Raw genomic sequence first — 20,223 nt, forward strand, 5'->3', positions numbered from 1 at the left:
GTCCAATTGATCATTCCATCAATAATAAAACCCCAAAACATAACTTTCTTGCTCTTTTGCACATGCAGCAAGAAACGTTTTTATTGAAACTCAAATGAAATATGAAAGTTCAAAATACCAGTGAAAAATATTAGTGTACACCAAAAATTACAGAAGATAAGCAAATGGCATTAATAAAATAATAAAAGTAATTTACTGCTTGGAGTCCATGAACTCTGAACAACAAGTATTTTTTTTTCAAAAAGATTAATTTTCTACAAGTTGGGCCTGATGCAAATGTCGTTTGTAAATCAATTTTCTTTTTTATCAAAATTCTACTCGATAATTTTCTGTAATTTTTGGTGTACACTAGATAATGTTTTTATGTAAATCGATGTGGTTCTCGGTAGATTAAGTGTGTCTTACTCTGTCGGATATACAATCGAGGATCAAAACAATGAAAAGAATTTTTTTGCTTTCAGATTATTAATGCATCATTTTTGTTTTTCTGCACCCGAAAACAACTTTACAAAAAACCGTCATCTTACATCATGATAATGCTTTTTTTTTACACAGTGATCACCAATTATCAAGGCCCGGAAGCCACTCAGGGATAAGGGTTATTGCAAGTACATTACGTTAGTGTGGAGATTTGATGAAGTGTTTACTAAAGGGGGCGGTTCATTAGGAATTTTTAACATTAAACTTGAAGACATCCAAGTTGTAGTCCGGTGGGAAGCAGGCAGATGGAACAGAGCTCCACAGGCGTGCAGTTCTAAGAAAGAAGCGTTGTTCATAGAATCCACGTTTTGATTTAGGCACAGATATAGAGTGGGGGAAATTTTTCACAGTGGATTCAGCTAGACGGGTGTTTTTCGTGAAAGATTGGCGATGGGGGACCAGAGATTGGAGTTCAGACGAGCACCTGCCATGGAAATAACGATAAAATAAGGATAGGCTCGCAACGTCTCTTCTGTGGGAGAGAGGTTGCAGGGTAGAGAAAAGGGCATCCCCCACTAAGCCACGAAGTCTATTTTTTACTCTGTCAAGGCAGGATAGGCTGTTTTTAGCAGCTCCTGCCCAGATATAGCAGCAGTATTTCATCCTTGAACGTACTTGGCTTTTATGTAGATAGTAAATTGTCCTTATCTATATATGGTTCGTAGCGAACAAGGGCGAGTCACACAAAAATCACGAAATAAAGGGTTTTTGGTCGTTTCGTAAACTTGTCGAAAAAGTCATCTGCCCATGTCAAGTTGCTTGTATACTATTTATTTTTTTTAATTCTTCGAGATGAGGCTTCATAATTTGTATATTAATTTTTTCGAACTGTTATCCTCATCTTCATAGAGTTTGTCTTACCACGTTTCGGTCAACTCATTCTCCGGGGATCGTGGCGCAATGGATAGAGGCGTTATGTCTCTACGTTTCCACGTGAGCATTGTCTGAAGATAGCGGTTTCAATCCTACCCAAAGCAGGCAATAGAATCAGTTGGTAAAAATGTGGAAAGACAACAACTATGAAAGGCAGTAATTACTGAGGATATAGTTACGGGGCTCAGTAGTGCTATCCCGTCGAGGTTAAGCACCTGGAGAAGGCCAGAGGATGAGTTGGACAAAACGTGGTGAGACAACGAAGATGGGGATAGCCGTCCACTAAAAATGAATACACAAACGATAATTCTTGTTACCACAAAGCATTATTGACCATATATCTTCCTTGAGAATTTTAATGGGAAATCTTGCCCGACTGACAATTCTTTTCTCTGATTATGACTTATTTCAGAGCTGACAAGGTCATTTAGCTAGCATAAGATTAATGTCAAGAAAGGCGATTGAACTTTTTTTACATAGGCATCGCCACTTATCAAAGCCCAGAGGCCACTCGAGCATAAGGGCTAAAGAGTGTACAGTAGTAAATTATACAATAGAGTAAGCGTTAGTAACGGAAAGTCGGAAAATTTATTAACTTAAGTTAAATTGCTCATCAAGAACTTGTTTACGTTAGACTTGAAAACAACCATAGTGTAGTCAGCTGGAACGTAGAAATACGGAAGACAGTTCCATAGACGTGCCGTTCTAAGAAAGAAGCTTTGCTCATGGAATCTACGTTTAGGTTTAGGCACAGATAAAGGGTTGGGAGGGGAATTATTGATAGTGGTTTCAGCTAGACGAGTGTTTCTTGTGAAAGTCTGGCGGAGGGGGGACCATAGATATTGAAACTCAGTCAAGCACTTACTATGAAAACACCGATAAAGCAGAGACAAACTCGCAACATCTCGTCTGTGAGAAAGAGGTTCCAGAGAAGAGAAAAGGGCATCCCCTGCAGGGCTACGAAGTCTTTTTTGAAATCTATCAAGGCAGGGTAAGTCTTTTCTAACAGGTCCTGCCAAGATGTCGCAACAGTACTCCATCCTTGGACGTACCTGGCTCTTATATAGATAGAGAATTGCATCAACAGTGAGATATATACTGGATCGATAGAAGGAACCCACCATTTTCTTTCAGTGACAGCGGCTGCAACGCGTCGGCAAATACAACGCCGAGTCAAAAAAGAAAATCTAGTACACTCAACATCGTCTTACTATCAACTGTTACACTGTGAACTCGAAGTATGGGAAATTCCTATATGCTCCAAACAAAATCACTGCAAAAACAAAAATACCCTAAGTAAGGGCAATGATAATAAGTAAACGTTAGACAAAACGATGGTTAAAATTATTACCATCTTGTCAGGATACGAACCTGGAATCTTCTGATCCGTATCAGGTGCGCCATAAATTCTGTCCGACCGCGGAAAGATACTGTATACAGACAGTTCTAAATTCCGTTGACATGGGCAGATAACTTTTTCGACAAGTTTACGAAACGGCCAAAAAACCTTTATTTCGTGATTTTTGTGACTCGCCCTTGTTCGCTACGAACCATATATAGATAAGGACAATTTAGGGTCGCACACTTTTCAGGAAAAAAAATAATTTTTCAATTCGGTGCATCCGTTCGAGCGTTTTATTCGTATATATACACGCATAAATAAATAAATATTTAGAATGTTATTAATAGTATAGATTAAATATAAAGAAGTTTGCAAATGAAGCGTATATAAGCTTATTGACAGATGGAATCAAAGGTCGCTGGTGTTATTGATATTTTCTCGAAAATGAATATATTTGTCTGTGGTCTAAGTGGTCTTCACTAGACAAACTAAGCAATACAATCTAGTAAGTCACGTTAATGAACAACTGTTTGTAAAGGTAGTTGGCAATATGCTAAATCTTCAGGCTTTGGCATATATTGGAACATCTGGCACCGGTTGCTATACGGTCCGTATTTATGGCTTATACCAAGCAATCATATTTTTTTCTAAAAAGGAACCCGGATGTATCTATTGCATTCCATCATTTATGAATAAAATGTTCAAAAACATTTTTCTTTATTTTCAAGATCATATTTTATATCGACAAAATCTTTTGCGCCGGCTGAAATAATATTAATAAAGGAGTACACCAAGAGTGAATGTAAGTAAACGTCATATTATCAGAAGTGTGTCTAAACTCCTACAGTGATATAATATAATATGGTGTTCAGTTAATTGTGAAGAGGCAGAGTAGGACGGCGTATGAATTATTGAAAAGAGATTCGAATGTAATAGAAAGAAATGTCATAGAAAATAGAAATAGAAACTAAAAAAAAAAGAACGAAATCAAAATAAAAACAATCACAAACGAACATAAAACTGTATAAACAATAAATATATCTTTATCAGTCTCTCATCAGGTTAACGCAATCTTTATATAAATCAGTTATAAATATTAATGACAGACAATTCGTTTTTTCCCCCCATTTTTTTTTCTGTGTGTGTTCCGAGAGTGACGTTTCCATTTGCTTGGCGCGACTACATATTTTAACAGCGCCATCTGCCTTGCCAATTGTAATCGATATTGCCTACGCCACGACCATCTGTTAATCACAGCCAGTCGAAAGCACAAAAACACAGAGGACAGTTTTACACCTGCATAGCGCGATATATTCCTAAGCACATGACAATGAACTACCAAAAACTTAGTGGGCGGAAGGTCAACTGGTCTCACATCTTGCGGGAAAGAAAATATAAAAAGAATCAATGCCATAGATTATCCATACAAAATATATTTGACAACTTTGGTAAGTTTCCGAATTTTTTGCGATGAGGATAGTTTATTCGTATTATTTTGCTCCTTCAGACTATCTGTGGAGCAATAGTTTGAGTACTTGGAAAAATAAATTATGATGTGATATTCTCCTGGAAGTTGCAGGTTCGATTCTCAGTATAAGCGACGGAAAATGCAATTTCGAGTTACTTAGGCTGGCGATGCAAGAGCATGCTACCCTCCCAGATTAAATAAAGGGTCCCATTCAAAATTCCTCCCAAATTCCCGAACTTGACAGAAGCAGTCCCAAGTTCGACAAGATGCACATGAAGAAAGTTAGATATTACATCGATCGAATAGTGAGAAAAATAACATTAAAGATAAGAGCATATAGAATTCCAATAATATGAACTTTGGTAAAACAACGAAAAATATAAAGTTCATGAAGGGTGAGTTTGCCATCAGTGCAAATAACTTTCCAAAACAAATAGATGTTTTATTTGTAAAGAGAAAATTTTTACTCGTTTATTTCGGCCCTAGCCCTGTCCGTTCATGTCTGTAAAAATATTATGAATGGTGTGTTATGACCGTAAGTATGTGTGTGTGTATGTGTATGTGTGTGTTTGTCTTATTACATGAGATTAACTAACAAGCCAGGAAATTCTCAAAAGACTTTGATGTAAAAGTGTTTGTTCTTCCTTTCATTTCCATATCGTTTTCAAAGTTGAAATACACCCAGTGGTGACCAAGAAAAAGAAACGGTCCTACCTCTAATTAGGCTCCGTTTCTTAGTGTTTTGTCCGAATGAAATGAAACTTTGGTCATCACTAGTTTATTATATTCAAAGCATCACATCTAAACATCAGGGTCTTTGCCCTTTTTTCTCCGTTCTACAGCATATGTTCTAGATGGTCTCCATTTAGCATTTGTTTTTTTCGTCAACATGTATATATATATATATATATATATATATATATATATATATATATATATATACTCGGGTTTTTTTTATATTCAAAAGTAATGGACTAATGAATTCAACGAGGTTGTTAGATAGTGCTCAATAAAAAGAGCTGATAATACTTGTTTATTGTTATATAAAATATGCTCACATCCCGCTGCTACAAATAGCCACTTGTTTCAATCAAACAACAGATATCATCAGGCAGCGACTTGACTGTTCAAAAGTTCAATGAATAACGGTTCAATGAATAGGTTATTCATTGAACTTTTGAATAGTCAAGTCGCTGCCTGATGATATCTGTTGTTTGATTGAAACAAGTGGCTATTTGTAGCAGCGGGATGTGAGCATGTTTTATATAACAATAAACAAGTATATATATATAAATATATATATATATAATCATCTACATACAGTACTGTTTCGCTGTTTCACAGCTCATCATTGCAGCTAGACAAAGAATTACTTCAAGCCAACATCGAAATCCGATCGCCCAAACGACAGTCGGAGCTTCTAAGTGTGGCGTTATACGCTATATGCTGGCAGTGAATTAACAATGTTTTGACATTGTCCAAAGTACCTAAGCTAAATTTGTTTACACAAAGAGCATCGCTTCATACGCTAATGGTAATTTGTATATCACTTCCCAAATGCTGAACCTAAGATAGGGAGCATCATAGTCATGCACATACACTACTATTTCGTTATTTCACAGCTCACCAGTGCGGCTAGACAAGACAAGCAACTACCTCAAGCCAGGATCGAAAACTTTTTTATATCAAATTAAAAAGTACTAATAAAAGCTCCATAATTGTTGCTGTCACGAGCGTTTTAGATTCGTCCACGAACCATTTTCAGTTGTTGACTTTCAATCTTCAATCTTCAACGCCGAAATATGATTCGTGGACGGATTTATAGCGCTCCTGACAGCAACAATTTTGGAACTTTTATTAGTATTTATGATTTTGATATAAAAACGATTATACGGAAAATCGAATAATTAAAAAAATTAATCATAAAGCAAAGGGTTTCTGTTGCATTTAATATTGGCCTGAATGAAAAAATATCGCATAAATATCTCAATATATATATATATATATATATATATATATATATATATATATATATATATATATGTATATTCATGTATAATATATATGTATACATTGATTGAGATTGTCGGACTGGCTTCCTCATCTTGGTTGTTATAGTCACAACGTTTCGGCCGTTTTGCCCTCCGGCCATCATCAGGTGCTTTGTATCGAACTGGGGAACCGTTTGTTAGGAGTCTCGAACCCAACCCTTTATTATTAATACGGGGGTACCGTGTTCGGACTCCAGCTAGGCTCTGGGACATAGTTGATGATTCTCTGTTTTTAATGTTGCTTTTCCTAGTGACATATGGTCGAGTAGTCCTAGACGTTGTATCAAATTTACAGTTACCCAAATGTGCTGAGTTCAATCCTGAACGAAGGCAGTGAAAAGTAACATTCAAAACAGAGAATAAGCAACTATGTCCCAGATCCTAGCTGGAGTCCGAACACGGTACCCCCGTAATAATAATAAAGGGTTGGGTTCGAGACTCCTAACAAACGGTTCCTCAGTTCGGTACAAAACACCTGATGAAGGCCGGAGGACAAAAAGGCCGAAACGTTGTGACTATAACAACCAAGACGAGGAAGTCAGTCCGACAATCTCAATCAATGAAAACACCTCATCTCAAAAATACAGACAATTACTATATATGTATATATATTTATATATAGACATACACGTATATTTACATACATATATAAATATTATGTATATATATGTGTGTGTGTACACACACTTTATGCATATAAATATACATATATATATATATATATATATATATATATACATATAGTGTGTGTAAGGGTTGGTATTTGTGCGTGTGTTACGTTAAGGCAGTTATTAAACGTTGAGATCGCTATTGTTACTAAGAATGTCGACCTCGTCAACAGTTGATCCCTCAAGTTTTTAAATGTAACCTGTTGTCAACTGATGTCATGATTCCGAATGTCTAGACAATAAGTCGGAAAATTTCTACTTTTGTGCAGTTTTACACGTGACAAATACGGGAGGCTGGTTGTACACAGTAGACCTCTATGAGTCATATCTCATTTGTCTCTTAATTAGCAGTTTATATCAACTGACTGCACTCAAAACTTAGCTTTCATTGTTTAACGCTCGGCAATGTTAATTTATATGGTCTTGTTTGTTTCTGTACATCTAGCAACCCATAGCTGTATAGTATATATCTAGACGAGCCACATTGAAACATGCCCGATTGAACAAGGCTCTCTCTCTCTATCTTTCTCTCTCTCTCTCTCTCTCTCTCTCTCTCTCTATATATATATATATATATATATATATATATATATTGATATTTTCTGACGAGAAGCATTTAGATTCGAAATGATATAGCTTAAAAACTTTATTTCTGTTTCTATAATCCTTATTGACGTGATAATGTAATATAGTGCTCATGTAGCTTTTCGCCTATTATCTATCTGTTTCTTTCTCCCCCCCTCTCTCTCTCTCTCTCTCTCCATCTCTCTCTCTCTCTATATATATATGTATATATATATATATATATGTATATATATATATATATATATACATATATATGAATACTCCTTTTAATCACATAAATTAATATAGGAGTATATACTTTTATGCGTACACGTTCAATATTTACTTCAACAGTCCTCAATACATATGAAGAGCTAGGTAGTAAGTTATAAACATATATATGGCAATTAAGCTACATAGAATATTCCGCGTTTCATTCTCGTGAGAATTCGACAGCCTGACGAATTGTTTCATTCTCGTGAGAATTCGTCAGTTTGACGAATTGTCACGAGAATGAAACGCGGAATATTCTTTGTAGCCTAGTTGCCATATATATTTTTTATGACTTAATATATACAGGGTGGGCCAAAATAAGGGTCCTATTTTTAAAGTTATTCAAATTTAAAGATAGGACCCTAATTTTGGCCCACCCTGTGTGTGTATATATATATATATATATATATATACATACATATATATATATATATATATATATACATACATGCGGTCTTTCTGGTTTGGGCTAGTAGGTTATATAGTATGGCGCCCAGTGGTTGTTGTTTAGCCCTATTCTATAGCGTTTTCCATCGGTACCTGCAATCATCCTAAGGAGTGGTTGTTGTAGTTGTTGTTCTTTTATTTATTGCGGCTTGGGTGTAATTATATATATATATATATATTTTATTTTTTTGTTTTATATTTGTTATATGGGTATGGTCAGGATTGGTAAGAGTAAATTATTAAGTGTTAATTTTGATTTTCTTATTTTATTTTTATTTTATATTTTATTTATTTAGAAACAAGCAAAGCCGCGCGGCGAAGAGAAAATATTACCAGCAAAACTGGAATAAAGAACAACTGTGTTTTGTTTAATCAGATATGAATTAATAATGAGTTGCTGCCAAGTATAAATATATGTGTATATACAGGGTGGCCCACTTAAAAGTAGCCAAGAAAATGTAGTATACGAAGGTGCTGGAAGTGTTCCTCGTTGACGTGTATGTATTTCTGGGCACGTTTAAGAAAGTTTGCAGTTACTTCAAGTAGATATTCTCTAGTGATCCTGCTGATTACGTTGGTAAGGTTTTTTTTAAGTTGGTCTAGATTGTGAAGATTTTTTGCATAATTTTTTTGCTTTAAACTCCTCCAAAGATAAAAATCATATGATGACAAATGCGGCGCCAAATCACGGATTTGTCGTCAAACATTCTTATTGTCCTGTCTTCGTAAACATGTCATGGACTCGCGTCAGTGATCTGTGAGACGTGTGTTCTGTAGCGCCATCTTGTTGGAAAAGACTTGCATTTTGTCTTGTGGTGTCAGATGGTCGTTAAGAGAAAGATAAGAAGAGAGATTGGGTTTAATCTGAAAAAAAATGATTAGAGAAAGATAAGTGAAACAGGGCTACTTTTAAGTAAGCCACCCATATATATATATATATTCTACTTCTTGACAGAAGCTTGCCATTTCTGTCAGGTTGATGTCGGATGTCCATGTGCACGTATGTTACATTGTGGGGTAGTCAAGACAGGATGATATAACCGTGTATAAAGGTATCAGATTTTATGAGAAGAAGAATGTATAGATGCATTATACCTTTTCTTTATCAATGATTTCTTACTGCCTTCAATGCTGGGTTCTGTGATGACACATGCAACGACCGACACCATAACCGATTGAGGCCAATGTTGTTTTTTTTTGTGAAACTAGAAAATTACCTTTATATTTTTAAAATATAAATTTATTTCAGCTGTCTCAACAAGACACAAGGAGTCTTCACAAGGACTCTACATGCTCGTGTCTTCTAACCTAGCTTTCCGGCTTTGAATCACATCTGCTCACTTGCGTGACTAAACCCAAACTCCCCCATTTAATCGTCTTGATCTCTTGACCCGGCAGTTCCGTTTCGTCATCATCAAAAGCACACGTCTCCCAACCTGTGACCTCTGTCACGTATTTAATTGCTAAACATGATTTTGTTATTTTGTTGTTTTTTTTTAAATTCAGATAATTTTTGTAAATATCTTCAGTTAAAACCCATTTGTACATTCCAGACCAATTCTCTAAACAATAAGTAAGTTCCAATATAAACTATTTTAACAATATCACTGGAAGATAGATAAAAAGATAGATAGATATATAGATAGATCGATATTATGATCCCCCTCACCAAACGTTTACAAGAAAGACTTGTCCAGCTGTAAACACTATCAATAATTTCCCCCACTCTTTATCTGTGCCTAAACCTTAACGTAGATTCCATGAACAAGGCTTCTTTCTTAGAACTGCACACCTGTGAAGCTCCGTTCCGTTTACCGTTACAAAAATATTTATCTCTAGTATTATATAAAAGGAACTATGTGTGTGTATAAGTTTGTTTCCTATGGACTCAAAAACGGTTGGGTCATTTTGTAATTCCTCTCGCTCTCTACCCCCCCTCTCTCTCTCTCTCTCTATCTCTCTCTCTGTATATATTCTTCCTAACTGCTTTATCGTTATTTTATAGCAAGTGCTCGACTGAACTTCAATCCATGGTCCCTCCTCGCCAAACTTTCACAAGAAACACCCGTCTAGCAGAAAACACTATCAATAATTTCCCCCACTCTTTATCTGTGCCTAAACCTTAACGTAGATTCCATGAACAAGGTGTCTTTCTTCGAACTGCACACCTGTGGAACTCCGTTCCGTTTACCTGCTTTCCAGCTGACTACAATATGGCCGTCTTCATGTCAAATGTAAACAAGTTCTTGATGAGCAGTTCGTCTTAAGGAATCCAGCTTTACCAAATTTATACTTCTAACGATTACTATGATATTCTCTTTTTGACCAATGTACACGCTTTAACCCTTATCCATGAGTGGCTTCTGGGCTATGATAAGTGGTGATTACTTCATAAGAAAATAACTAATTAAACTTTGTAAAATGTTATTATCACACGTAGATGTGTTTTACACCCAGCTACACTTGTGCATAATCGTTCAAAATTGAGACATTGGAATTTGTCAGTATTTGCTGGTTCTTATAGAGGGACGATATTATGCTGCTTGAATGACGTGTCAAATCGCTAGCAGAATTGCATACCAGTCTACAGATATTACAACAATACTTGGGCGGTGTATATTTACCAGCAGGAAGCCATGACGTTACTTGTGATTGAATATAGATCAACGAGTGTATTGTTATTCATCGAACTACTGTTCTCATCTTGAGTGTGATTGATTGCCTGTTCTACTCAGAGACCCCTCGCGGTACACCAAAAGGAAGCTTCATATACGCCCCTAGAGCGCAATAATTCAAAATACAGTGTCGTCTACATTGTACTGCTACGAACCAACTGCTGATTGCTTAAAAATTATTTTATGAACTGGCAGGAAATAAAGTGTACAATGAAAATATCACCTACCATTGGACAATGTGGATTTAAACAGGAGCATTAATTTCTAACGCGTGTGTCTTATCAACGTACCTACATTAAACATTTTTTACGCTGATCAGTCTAGCTTGTGTGTTTATTTTTACACAGGAATTACCATTTATCAAGGCTCGGAGGCCACTCGAGCATAACGGTTAATGGGTCAATGAGATGATAGCGTAGTAAACATAATTAGTCCGAATCTTGTAAATTGGATTACTTATGGGGACGATTCATCAAGAGCTTGTTTACGTTGGACTTGAAGACAATCAGATTGTAGTCAGCTGGAAAGCAGGCAAATGGAAGACGGTTCCACAGGCGTGCAGTTCTAAGAAAAGAAGCTTTGTTCATGGAATCTACATTTAGGTTTAGGCACATATAAAGAGTGTGTGAAATTATTGATAGTGGTTTTGGCTAGGCGAGTGTTTTTCGTGAAGGTTTTGTGAGGAGAGACCATAGATGGAAGCTTTTATTTTAACTTTAATCAGGTTTTATAAAAATTTACTTTTGATAGTTTTATTCCGATATAAAACCTATTTAACACCACTCGAATACACATGAAAAATATTTATGTAACATTTCATTGAAAAATATCATCTCAGCCCTCTCGAATTCCTTACTCACAGACAAACACCCTCCACAAAGTTTCTCATATATATATATATATATATATATATATATATATATATATATATACTGCACAGATTATTCCCGAAAGGATTAAACACTAGTGTCTGTAGGTATTTAATAATTACTATAGTAAATAATTATGTCAGCCCCTTTAGGAAACTCGTTTTTTATCTTCGAGCACTTTACAGTTAAAATAAAGTCAGTCAATTTAGTTCGCATGGGTAGATCATCATATGATGGTTAGATCACTCTGTCAGATGTTAAACACATTTAAAAAATGTTCATGTTTAAATTTCAAGGATATTTACCGCAGTTAACGACAGTCGAATAGCTTTGGTCCTTTATAATGGAGTCAGAGATGGCTCCGTTTCCGGGTTCGCATCTTTCGACCGGTGTTAATCGTGACACCCTGCACTGGTGATTCCCGAAATGATGAAACACAAGTGTATGTAGGTATTTAAGTATTATTACAGTAAATAATTATATATATACATATACTAGATTTTTAGAATCGTTTACTTAGAATGGAGGTTTTATGCCAAATTAAGGTTTAATATGGTAAAAACTGTGTATATTTTTTCTATAAATCTCTTTTATTGCTTAATTGTCTTAAAGTGGAATTATAAGGCTTAGTTCGCCGCACCTTATTGTTGAAACTCGAATGGACACATGTAAATAAATAATTACAACACAAAAGTAAAATATAACACATATATATTGAGAGTAAGAAGTTATAAACAATATTTACATATAGTCCATTGGTATAGTTAAGAAGAGATCGTCCCTGGCTGGGTAGTCGTAAACTCTCGATCAAGTTGTCTCTCTGAGTCTCTCGATTGGTCTGTCATATGTTATTTCCCGTCTTTACGGTACCAACCATGTTTATATGGTTGACACTCAACGTATGCTAATTAGGCGGATCCTACCACAATGCTAATTTGAACAAAGTATCACATAAAAGTACAATGCGTAGTTTCCGAGAACACTTCTTAAAAAATGTGGTAACGTGTTAGCTACCCCCTAAAAATCTATATCTATATATCTATGCATCAAAAAGATAACATAACAGTTAATTCGCTGCACCTTATTACAACAATGTCCCCTACAAAATTTCAGCCACATGACTAAAGTAATTTCCGATAAAATGTTGAATAGACAAACAGACTGATTTACGGTAGTAAAAAAAATTTAATTATTATAGTAAAAAAATAATTATATATATATATATATATATATATTTCAGTTATATATATATATATTTCAGTTATATATATATATATATATATAACTGAAATATATATATATATATATACATATATATATATATATATACCGTAAATCAGTTTGTTTGTCTATTCAACATTTTATCGGAAATTACTTTAGTCATGTGGCTGAAATTTTGTAGGGGACATTGTTGTAATAAGGTGCAGCGAATTAACTGTTATGTTATCTTTTTGATGCATAGATATATAGATATAGATTTTTAGGGGGTAGCTAACACGTTACCACATTTTTTAAGAAGTGTTCTCGAAAATTACGCATTGTACTTTTATATATGTATATATATATATATATAGTCATCCACATACAGTACTGTTTCGCTGTTTCACAGCTCATCAGTGCGGCTAGACAGGCAACTACCTCAAGCCAGGATTGAAACCCGACCGTTTGTACGGCAGTCAAGGCTCCTAACCATTACGCTATTGCCGGCTGCTTGAACGAGTTATAACTAATGTTATAGTTTCAGTTGGAAGACCAGTGAGAAAAAAGAAATTTTTTTTTTCTCACTGGTCTTCCAACTGAAACCAAATTCCCTTCTTTCCTCATTCGTTTCTTAGTTTTTAATATATATATATATATATATATATATATATATATATATATATTATAAAAAAGTGAACCATATCGTAAATTCAATCAACTAAAAAATGGAAACCGGGGTGAGGAAAAGAAAAGAAAAAAATATATATATATATAATGGGGCAAGTTATATGTACAATTAAATAAAATAAATAAGTCGATTAAAAAAGATCGTTAAAATATACCCAAAGCGCTTTTCGTTCAGACAAACATTTTCAAGGGTCATAAGTCTGAAAATTATTATTTTTTTAGAATATTTGGTAGTGATATGGAATACGAGCGGAGAGGTTAAGAAAAAAAAAAAAAAAAAAAAAAAAAAAAAAAAAAAAAACCTGACTACCCAAATAATTCTAACTGAAGCCGGAGGTTTCTCTGCTTGCACAAAGTGGGGGGGTTAGCAATGATGGTAAGTGCTTCGAGGACAGACAGATGGAACTTTGTGCGTCCTCGGTGCAAAACAGAAAAACACTCCGGAGAGAAAACAAGACCGCATTCCTTTTTATCGACCAAATGTTGGCCGATGGACGATTCTATCAGTTGGGATTTTCTGGTAGTAGCTTGATGATCCCTGATGAAACGGGGGACATGTTGGGCGATTCTAACCTGAAGACGCTGGGTCGTCTTGCCTATATAGACGGCACCACACCGACATTGAAATTTATAAATAATATTACTAGTTTGGGAGATAGGCAAGACATCCTTACGAAATGAGGGAAAGGCGGTTTTTGTGGAAAAGGCAATACGGAGCGATAGAGCACCAAAATTAGAAGACACCAGAGAGGAAATCTTATCGCAAATAAGTTGGCCTTCAAGTCCAATCCAGGGTAACCTAAGGTATACCGGAAATCTACATGGACCGTATTTTGGTAGCTCAGAAAAGGATTTAATTTTTTTATTAATAACTAAGTTAACTAATGGAGGTGGATATCCATTAGTAATAAAAATCCTTTTAATGTTATCAATTTCCACATCAATAAAAGGTGGGGAACAAATAGCAAGTGCCCGATGGGTTAAGTTTCTAATAAGATTTAGTTTCCTGGTTGTGGGTGCAAAAGAATCCCAACTAAGATAAAGACCAGTAAAAGTGGGTTTTCTATAAATAGATGTCATAAAGGAAAGCCCACGTTTAGAAACTAACACATCAAGGAAAGGAAGGGAGTTATCTTTTTCCACCTCCATCGTAAATTTGAGAGAAGGGTGTAAATTATTTAATAAGTGGAAAAAGGACATAGCTTCATCATGCGTTGCGAAACAAGAAAAAGTGTCGTCAACATAACGCATGTAAAATGCTGGTCTAGGGCACTTGTCAAACAACGTCTGTTCTAAAAAACCCACAAAAATATTGGCCAAAGTTGGGCCAAGGGGTGATCCCATCGATATACCGTCGAACTGGCGATATATCACATCGTTGAAACTAAAAGAAACTGACTTAGTAGCAAGTTCCAAAAGTTCAACGAACACCGCCTCAGGAAAAGAGGGGAGGGGGCCAGGGCCTCTATAAAGAAAATCAGCACATATATCAATGACCTCGTCAAGAGGAACATTGGTAAACAAATTGCTAATATCAAAGGAGACCAAATAACAGTTGTTAGTGGTAAGAGGAAGCTCCTTGATAGTCGATGCGAAATGAAAAGAATCAGGTGTGCAATGTGTTGAATAAAAAGAACAGACTGGTTCAAGAATTAAAACCAGCCATTTAGCCAGATTGTGTTGGGCCGAACCTACCATCGACAAAATTGGTCTCAATGGAGTATCAATTTTGTGTACCTTAGGCAATCCGTAAATCCTGGGGCGTTGAGAGCCCACCGGTCGGATATTATTATAAACTTCCTTAGATAAATATTTAAGTTTATGCCATCGAAGTAGTTTATTTTGAAGCTTGGTTTCAATTGAAGGAGTGTCATCAGAGTCCAGGGAACCTAAACAGATAAATTTGCTATCATTGTTAAGAATAGAAAGCATTTTTGCAATGTAGTCTTGACGGTCAAGGATAACTACACCGTTGCCTTTATCTGGGCGAGAAATGTAAATCTCATTATTGCATTTTAATTGCTTAGCCGCAATGAAATGATTACTTTGCCAAATAAAATGGCGAGAAGAAATATTGCATTGACTGAATTTATTGGCTAATTCAGTCAAGCGAGATTTAACAATATTTAAGTTGTCACCCGAACCATTATTTTTTATTTGTGAAAATAAAATCTCAAATTCACTAAGAGTTTGAGTTACGTCAATCTGGCGAGGAGGGACACAAAATTCAAGTCCCCTAGACAACACAAACGTATCGACTTCTGACAATTTAAATTTAGAGAAATTAAATATATGCTGATCCGAGAATGAAGGTTCGCCAAATTTATTTTTAATCAAAAGGTTTAAGAAATTAGTAAATTTTTGATTATTTGTATGACGACACTTAACATCCTTGGCTGAAAGTAACTTAGAAAATCGAAGTTTATCAAATGGAGACAACGTTTTCCAAGCGAGAGTCCAAACCGAGTAATGTTTACTCTGTAAACTAAGAAGCACATCAGAATAAAATGTTATTTCGTCTTTTAAAAAGGCCACCGTAAGGTTCCAAGAATTCCTACATTTAATCTTGGAAATGCGTCTGCAGATATAGCCCGGTGCAACATGATTAGATAGACATCCACGAAGGAACTTAATTTTACATTTGATGGAGGTGATCTTGTTTCTCAGGTGAATTATATTATTTAACGAATGAATGAAGTTTTTGCCATAATGGTTCAATAAATGGGATATAACTTTATTCGATTGGCAAAATTTTAGAATAATTATAAAAAAGTGAACCATATCGTAAATTCAATCAACTAAAAAATGGAAACCGGGGTGAGGAAAAGAAAAGAAAAAAATATATATATATATAATGGGGCAAGTTATATGTACAATTAAATAAAATAAATAAGTCGATTAAAAAAGATCGTTAAAATATACCCAAAGCGCTTTTCGTTCAGACAAACATTTTCAAGGGTCATAAGTCTGAAAATTATTATTTTTTTAGAATATTTGGATAAAAAAAAACAGATAACTCCCTTCCTTTCCTTGATGTGTTAGTTTCTAAACGTGGGCTTTCCTTTATGACATCTATTTATAGAAAACCCACTTTTACTGGTCTTTATCTTAGTTGGGATTCTTTTGCACCCACAACCAGGAAACTAAATCTTATTAGAAACTTAACCCATCGGGCACTTGCTATTTGTTCCCCACCTTTTATTGATGTGGAAATTGATAACATTAAAAGGATTTTTATTACTAATGGATATCCACCTCCATTAGTTAACTTAGTTATTAATAAAAAAATTAAATCCTTTTCTGAGCTACCAAAATACGGTCCATGTAGATTTCCGGTATACCTTAGGTTACCCTGGATTGGACTTGAAGGCCAACTTATTTGCGATAAGATTTCCTCTCTGGTGTCTTCTAATTTTGGTGCTCTATCGCTCCGTATTGCCTTTTCCACAAAAACCGCCTTTCCCTCATTTCGTAAGGATGTCTTGCCTATCTCCCAAACTAGTAATATTATTTATAAATTTCAATGTCGGTGTGGTGCCGTCTATATAGGCAAGACGACCCAGCGTCTTCAGGTTAGAATCGCCCAACATGTCCCCCGTTTCATCAGGGATCATCAAGCTACTACCAGAAAATCCCAACTGATAGAATCGTCCATCGGCCAACATTTGGTCGATAAAAAGGAATGCGGTCTTGTTTTCTCTCCGGAGTGTTTTTCTGTTTTGCACCGAGGACGCACAAAGTTCCATCTGTCTGTCCTCGAAGCACTTACCATCATTGCTAACCCCCCCACTTTGTGCAAGCAGAGAAACCTCCGGCTTCAGTTAGAATTATTTGGGTAGTCAGGTTTTTTTTTTTTTTTTTTTTTTTTTTTTTTCTTAACCTCTCCGCTCGTATTCCATATCACTACCAAATATTCTAAAAAAATAATAATTTTCAGACTTATGACCCTTGAAAATGTTTGTCTGAACGAAAAGCGCTTTGGGTATATTTTAACGATCTTTTTTAATCGACTTATTTATTTTATTTAATTGTACATATAACTTGCCCCATTATATATATATATTTTTTTTTCTTTTCTTTTCCTCACCCCGGTTTCCATTTTTTAGTTGATTGAATTTACGATTTGGTTCACTTTTTTATAATTATTCTAAAATTTTGCCAATCGAATAAAGATATATATATATATATATATATATATATATATATATATTAACCGGAATACCCGATGTTGCCTAGTATTTAATGAGGATCAACGAATGTTTCGTTCTCTCATTGGCATCGAATCGATGAAATTGCCCATTTTTTAAATCATATCGAGTGATTGCCTACTCTGCTCATTGACCCCTCGTACCGGAAGGAAGCTCTACGTGACTTTTGGTTTACAGTAGAAAACTTACGGTTGATTTGCTAAAATTAAATTTTAAAGAGCAAATGTCAAGTCTGTAAAGTTCTCCAAATTAAAAAAAAAATAATAATTCCAAACGCGCCCCATCAAAGACTTTGATTTTATATACCGAAATTGATTTTATATGCCGAACCTTTCTATTTTTGTGGTAGTAATATCTGGAATTAAAATTAAAAATGCAAAACTTAAGTGAGATGGTTCAAATTTGCTCTGCCAATAAACATTCACTTTGAACACGCACCTGTTATATCAAAGAAGTTACTGCTTATTTAAATGTAAGGCTTTTCTGTTTCTGTAGTAAGAAAACTTCTCAAATGCACTTGTGACTTTAGATTATTTGTGCATGTGTGTGTGCGCATGCGCGAGTCGATCTCCACAGAGTTTTGGTCAACAGATTTATAATCGATATATTAGGTATTTCGACCTTCAGAACTTATCCAGTTTGGTTATTAGCCTGAAAAAGTAATGATTAGGGGTCAAAATCGATTTAATTTTTATCTTCAACGTATGAAGTAAATAAAGAGTTCCGTTGGAAATTCCGCCCAAGTCTCCGAGTTCGAGAGAATCATTCAAGAGTTTGACAAGATACACCTGAAGAAGCTAGGAGATTATATCGACCGAAATGATGTAGGTATGACAGCCAAGATGAGATCAGTAGTGTGAAGAATCCAAATACAAACAACCGATCCTCATCTCAAAAATTCAGAAACGTAAAACACATTGTAAGATGTATAAATGTATATTTGCACATACGTAGAACAGCGCGTTAAGTCGACTTATGCCAGTCAGGTTCCAATAAAAACATTGAGCTATTAGCAGCTACTTTTACCAGCTAAAAACTTGAATTTCTTCAACAGGTCTAAAGTATGGGGTTGTGTCATAATACCAGCTCGTGTGGTATTTACATTTTTGTGGGGATAGGTAAATGAAATCCCATAATAAGAAAGCCTCGAATAGAGAACAATGGAAGCAAATGCAGCAGTTAGTGAATCATACTTTCGGGATAGGAAGTAGATTGTACTTGGCTCAGAGGTCAAATATAATTGTCAAAGGAGAAAACGATGAAGGTTAAATAATAAGTAAGAGTCGTCTAAAGAAGGCGACGGTAAGTCATGAAAAGGTGAAAGTATGAACAGAAGAAGAAAACAAAGAAAAAGGGGAAAAAGGGGGGAAAAGGGGGAAAAAGGGGGATGAAGATTCAGAAAAGGAGGACGTGCATGACCAAAAAAATCTCAGTAAATAGAAGAGAAGAAATAATGAAAAAAATGAATAAATATAACAGAAGTACATGAGATAAAAAGGATAGAAGAAGAAGGAGGACAAGAAGATGATGAAGAAGAAAATAAAGAAGATGAAGAAAATGGAATAGAAGAACAAGCAGCAGAAGAAAATAAGAAGGAGAATATGATGATGACGATATGGCGGTGGTAGTGTTGCTACTGCTGATGATATATAATTATAATAACGATAGGAAATGACGGGAAACCAAGTGCACTTTAGAAAGGCTAGAAATAAGACTTAACAAAAAGGAGGGAGAAGTATGTGAATAAAAGGAGACAGAAAAAAGCAACAACGACACAAACAACATCAACAAACACACAACAGCAACACAAACAACATCATCAAACACGCAACACCAACACAAGCAACATCAACAAACACACAACAACAACACAAACATCAACAAACACGCAACAGCAACACAAACAACAACAAACACACAGCAACAACACAAACAATAACAAACACAACAAAAAAATCACGTAACATCAAAGTAACAAGCCAATAAAAACATGCGTAGAATTGGAAATTAAAAACTACAAATAGCAGAAAATTAGAACAAGAATAATCTGGCGAAACGAAACTTTAATTTTACTTAATTTTAAATGAAATTTGAAAAACTTGATGTAATTAATTAGTTAAATAGGATTGTCTATTTGCTTAGATTATTCGTTACAACATATTTTGTTTATTTAAGTCTTTACTATCAAAGTAAGGATATTGACTTATCAATCTGATTTGAAATCGCATTTTATTTATTGCGGTTCATATTCGATTAAGGCAATTAAACAGCACACGCCCATCTTTTACTTCCATTCTACATTCTCTTAACGGTCAACTGCTTATCACTGGTTAGTTATGGCGGGCATGTTTGATAACAATTCTTATTAAACCCGCAACCTCGCTATAAAAGATCTATTGATAACACTGGGGAACACTA

Source organism: Euprymna scolopes, chromosome 32 (genome assembly GCF_053919585.1).
Source record: "Euprymna scolopes isolate OS-2025 chromosome 32, ASM5391958v1, whole genome shotgun sequence".
In the NCBI taxonomy this organism is placed as follows: domain Eukaryota; kingdom Metazoa; phylum Mollusca; class Cephalopoda; order Sepiida; family Sepiolidae; genus Euprymna; species Euprymna scolopes.